This window comes from Penaeus monodon, chromosome 3 (genome assembly GCF_015228065.2).
Source record: "Penaeus monodon isolate SGIC_2016 chromosome 3, NSTDA_Pmon_1, whole genome shotgun sequence".
Classification (NCBI taxonomy): domain Eukaryota; kingdom Metazoa; phylum Arthropoda; class Malacostraca; order Decapoda; family Penaeidae; genus Penaeus; species Penaeus monodon.
Window position 1 is genome coordinate 3,877,573 of NC_051388.1, and position 6,196 is coordinate 3,883,768.

General features: G+C 32.8%; 1 protein-coding gene across 1 annotated transcript in view; it reads right to left on the minus strand.

The window, feature by feature from the left end:
- The window catches only part of LOC119590798 (bestrophin-2-like), a gene marked incomplete in the record, with an annotated part of 93,777 nt that overhangs the window by 4,597 nt on the left and 82,984 nt on the right, over positions 1-6,196 (minus strand).

The window sequence follows — 6,196 nt, forward strand, 5'->3', positions numbered from 1 at the left end:
CTTTTGCCACGGGGAAAAATTTATAGTAAAACAAGCACAGAATTTTTGGAAATATAATAAAGTATTATTGTTTGACAAAGTCCCCTTGAAACTACAGTAAATTTCCAATTAATCTCCAACATAAACAAAGTTAATGCATAATAATATATGCAAAAATCCTAACTGAATATATAATACACTGTTAGTGTCACTAACTTGGGAAAAGCTCAATATTTGGTACAACTATATGCCCTTAGCAACAAACAGAAAGATATGGCCTGAAATTCTGCACTATGTAATGTTTTGGTAAAACACAAGTAAAAAAAAAAATTGATAGTAATTGTCATTTGCTTATCATAAACCCAAGTGCAATCAGGCAATTTAACAAGAAAAATAATCCATGAAAAATGCTTGCAGTTCAGGATGACTAGGACAGAAGAAAGTTTATTGCGGACTCCAGAAGCGTAGAATGACTAAAGGAGCATTAAATCATAAAAACATCTCCAACTGGACACCAGTTTCAAACGATGTAAGTTCCAAGCTTCCAAAATTCCTTTATTTTTATTTTTTTGTAGCCATGAAATTAGTTTCACTTGGCCTTGTGAAAATGTTGCTAGTCAATGCTTAGTTACTGAAAATTTTGATGATTTTACATGAGGTTGGTGGTAACTTTAATATTTTAAATATATACAAGTGTCTGTGGGGGGGAAAGGTAAAATATTTACCATCTTGCATCATGACATTGAACAAACCTCTCTAATTGGAAAACTTCTCTGGCCGCAATAATACACCCGTTTTAGCCTCAAAAAATAGATAGGGGAGCTAGGAGTATCACAGTACCTTTCTGTTCAAATACCCCCATAGTTGTATATTTTGCAAATGCAGATAAATAACACCTATCTACATGAGGTTCTCAAGATGCAGGAAAAGATGTCTGCACAATTATAAAATCCCACTGACCCCCACACCAAGAAACTAATAATGGAGCACACACTTAACGTTTGTGCAGCCTACCCTAAACTACCCCCCAAAAAATCTCATTAAAAACAAAGAAAAATATTCCTTTGGTCTGTTCCTTCATACAAACTGGATGTTCGATCATTACACAAAACAAGCAGAACCCATTTGGCAAATAACCATACACAATGCTTTCCTTCCTTAGCTGTAAATTCTACACTACCACTTTATGGGTGGGTCAACTGTGCTGGAACAGATGTATTGAATGTGAAATGCTGCAAACAGAGGTGAGAGTGCAGATAACACACATGAGAAAAACAAAACAAAACAAAAAAAAAAGTCTTACATCTTTACTGTTTAAAAAGATAAACACTATACACTATAACACTTAAACTAAATGACAGTTAAAACACATGCAGGTGACAAATCTCTGCCGTCAGAGAGAGACCAACACTGCTTACAGGTACTCACAGGTACAAGTGCAGTGGTTCTGTGAACATCCAAGACAGAGAAATGAGATGAAAGTTACCAGCACAGCATGACCCTTTTTTTTTCTATTTTAATCAAAACTGGTGCACATTGTAAGATCCTATTAACACAAGCTACAGATGTCTACACAAGATAGTTCATATACACAAAGGGGTGGAAATTAAAGCCTTTTTAACAGTTAGCTTGAGAAAAAAATAGATAAGGCTTAAAACTTTTCACATAAAATTACTATAAGACTTTAACAAATAAACATAATGAAAGGAAATAATGGTCAGCTTCCTAGAAAGCCAGGCAAAGTAAATACATGTTTGTTCACTCATTACTGCTGTAACCGAAATGAGCATTCTTTGCGTAAAGGAAAAAGTGTTTCAAAAAAATCTCAATATCTATAATAGCTCTTCCTATAAAGCTGTAACTATATACAAAGCTAATGAGATTATAGGTGCTTAAATAGTTTGTTCATTACATTGATACATGATTAAAATCCCCCCACATAGCATCTATCCCCTTTAAAAAAAATTTTGAAAAATTCCCCAAGAAATAAAAACAATATTTCCCTTTTTAAATGCACATGTACAGTTGATTACCTAACTAACTTGCCAGCACAATTTTGGCATTACATGCCCCAACCCACTAGCTGGCCTTACCAAACTTTTTTGATATGCTAAAAAAACTTTGTTTGATAATAACGGGGTTTTCCTATAATAGCAAAAATCAGACAAGAGAGGCACGGATTTAATTCATAAGACTTAGACTTAGTTGAAATCCAACACAGTATTCTCAAAGGTAACATGAAGCTCTTGTCTAAAACCCCCCTTTTTTTTTCCCATACAAACTAATATAATTTTTATTTTAAGGTCCAAGGTTCTGATTTTAAACCTAACGCACCTCCCTCAAACACTAACCTTGCTATTAAAACTGGCGCCCCACCCCCACTCTACATACAGACCAAACTCCATGTTAAAAAATAAAGATAAATTGCATTTTAGGGTTTAACTTTCACACTCATTTTAGCTTCCCGGGGACACGGGAGTTTTTTAGGAGAGATCATTAATTTAAATTTTATATTGAAGGAAAAAGTTAAAAATACAATATGTTTCCCTTTTATAGAAAACCAAAAAGATTAATAACATAGTTTTTAAGGAACAAAAAAAACAAAAGAACATTGAAGGAACAAAACTTGAAAAGTAAAACTGTTTTTCCCAAACCAAAAATACAAAATTTGGGAATTTAAAAAACAAAACATCTACACTAGTTCAGACAAGATTATAGTAATAAGGGATATATGATATATGTATGTGGTAGTATTTTATATAATTTTTAATATATATATATATATATAATATATATATATTATATATATTTATAATTTTATATTATAATATAATATATATATATAATAATATTATATATATATAAATTAATTTTATTAATACTACACAATACATATATGCTATATACCTATATCTACATATAATACTTGCCTTGAACAGTGTGATGTTTGTTTTTTTAAATTTCCAATTTTTTAGTTTGAATTGTGAAACAGTTTTTCTGTTGCAAGCTTTGTTCCTCAATGTTCATTTTTTTTATTTTTTTTCCTTAAAAACTAGTTATTTAAACTTTGGTATTTGCCCATACAAAAATTTTTGTATTTTTTATAACTTTTTCCTTAAAAATAATTTTAAATTTAAAGATACTCTCCCAAAGAAATCCCGTGTCCCCGGGAAGTAAACTATGGTGTGAAGTTAAACCCTAAGAGCAAGATCTTGATTGGATTAACAGTGAGTGGTCTGTCAGTAGGTGGGTGGGGCAGCCAGTTTTAATAGCAAAGGGTTTTGGGTTGAGGGGAGGTGCAGTATAGGTGATATCGAAACCTTTGGGCCTTAAATAAAAAAAATTTTATTATGTTTTACGGGGGAAAAAAAAAGGGGGGGGCAGACAATTGAGCTTCAGTTTCCATTTTAGACATCGGTTTGGGTTTCAATAAGGTCTAAATCTTTTGAAGTTTAAACCAGTGCCTCTCTCTGTCTGTGTTTATGCTATTTTAGGAAAACCCAGTTATTATCAAACCAAAATTTTTTTTAGACTATCAAAGAGTTTTGGGAAGGACCTAGCTAGTGGGTTGGGGGATGTAAAGCCAAAAATTGTGCTGGAAGTAATAGTTAGGTATATCAATGACATGTGCTTGAATTTAAAGGAGTTTGTTTTTTTTCTTGGGGAATTTCAATCTTTTAAAAGGTATAGATGCTATGGGGGTATTTTTTAAAATGTACAATGTAAGAACAAAATATAAGCACCTATAATCTCATTAGCTTTGTTAAGTTACAGCTTTATAGGGAAAAGCTATTTTAGATATTTAATTTTTTTTTAAAAACTTTTCCTTTTACGCAAAAAATGCTCATTTTGGGTTTCAGCAGTAATGAAGTGAACAAACAGTATTTTCTTTTCCTGGTTTTTAGGAAGCTGACCATTATTTTCCTTTTATTTTTATGTTTTTTTTTGTTAAAGTCTTATAGTATTTATGTGAAAAGTTTTAACCCTTATCTATTTTTTTCTCAAGCTAACTGTTAAAAATGGTTTTAATTTCCACCCCTTTGTGTATATGAACTATTTTGTGTAGACATCTGTAGCTTGTGTAATAGGATCTTACAATGTGCCCCAGTTTTGTTAAAAATAGAAAAAAAAAGGGTCATGCTGTGCTGGTAACTTTCATCTCATTTCTCTGTCTTGGATGTTCACAGAACCACTGCACTTGTACCTGTGAGTACCTGTAAGCAGTGTTGGTCTCTCTGACGGCAGAGATTTGTCACCTGCATGTGTTTTAACTGTCATTAGTTTAAGTGTTTTAGTGTATTAGTGTTTATCTTTTTAAACAGTAAAGATGTAAGACTTTTTTTTTTGTTTTGTTTTTTTTTTCTCATGTGTGTTATCTGCACTCTCACTTCTGTTTGCAGCATTTCACATTCAATACATCTGTTCCAGCACAGTTGACCCACCCATAAAATGGGTTTGTGTAGAATTTACAGCTAAGGGGGAAAGCATTGTGTATGGTTATTTGCCAAATGGGTTCTGCTTTTTTTGTGTAATGATCGAACATCCCGTTTGTATGAAGGAACAGACCAAAGTAAATATTTTTCTTTGTTTTTAATGAGATTTTTTTGGGGGGTAGTTTAGGGTAGGCTCACAAACGTTAAGTGTGTGCTCCATTATTAGTTCTTGGTGTGGGGGTCAGTGGGATTTAAAATTGTGCAGACATTTTTCCCGTCTTGAGAACCTCATGTAGATGGGTTTATTATCTGCTTTTTGAAAAATATCAACATGGGGGTATTTGAACAAAAAAGGTATGTGATACTCTACCCCCCTATCTATTTTTTGAGGCAAAAAGGGTGTTTATTGCGGCCAGAAAATTTTTCCCAATTTAGAGAGGTTTGTTCAATGTCATGATGAAAGAGGTAAATTTTTTCCCTTTTTCCCCCCCCAAACACTTGTTATATTTAAAAATTTTAAAAGTTCCCACCAACCTCATGAAAAATCTAAAAATTTCGAATAAGCATTGACTAGCAACTTTTTCACAAGGCCAGATGAAATAATTTCAGGCTACAAAAAAATAAAAATAAAGGAATTTTTTGGGAAGTTTGGAAACATCGTTAAAAAATGGTGTCCAGTTGGAGATTTTTATGATTAAGCTCCTTTAGCATTCACGTTTCTGGAGTCCGCAAAAAACTTTTTCTGTCCTAGTCATCCTGAACGCAAGCATTTTTCTGGATTTTTTTCTTGTTAAATTTCTGATTTCACTTGGTTTTGATAAGCAAAGACAATTATATCAATTTTTTTTTTTTTTTCTTTTGTTTTACCAAAAAAATTATATAGTGCAGAATTTTAGGGCCCTACTTTCTGTTTGTTTTAAGGGCTATAGTTGTACCCAAATTTTAGCTTTTTCCCCCGTTTGTGACCCCAACAGTGTATTTTATATTCAGTTTAGGAGTTACAGCATATTTAATTTTGCATTAATTTGTTTTGTTGGAGATTAAAACTGGAAATTTACTGTAGTGTGGTCAAGGGGGCTTTGTACAAACTAAAAATCTTTATTATATTTCAAAATTCTGGCTTGTTAACTATAGTAATTTCCCATGTGGCGCGATTTTTTGGAGCTCTATTTTAGGGGAACCCCTTGGGCTGAAACTTTAAATTTAAAAAATTTTATTTTCCCTAACTTCTGCTACAAACCCTTTGATCTAGATTTAAATGGAATAAATTAAACACCAATTTTGTCTTTTTTTCAATAACCTTTTCTTGTTTTAATTGTCAAAACAAGAAATACAATTCTTTATTATATTTCATGTAAAAAAACTTTTTTTTTTTGAGAAACCCTTGAAAAAGCAGTATTATGAAACTAATAATATCGCATTTTAACCCCTTTTTCCCCAGGGTGGCATTACGCACATGCCTGGTTTTTTTTTCGGGACTACGGCCGGGGGCAATGTACATGCCCTGATTTTTTTTTTGTTACAACACGGCAAAAATATTACTTTTCTGCCCCTGAAAGTGGATTTTAGTAAAAAGAGTGTTAAAAAGCTTAAAAAAAAAAAAAAACCCAAACCCTTGCCGTTGTTTTTCTGGGGGGGCTTTTGGAGGCGGGACTGGGACCCAATGATTGGGGGAAATCCCCAACCTTTGGGACTCACCCTCGACCAACAATTTTGCATGGTCTTTTTTCCTTCCCACTTTTCGTTTTTGTCCCCTTCCCCAAACCCCTTTTCTATCCACCCCC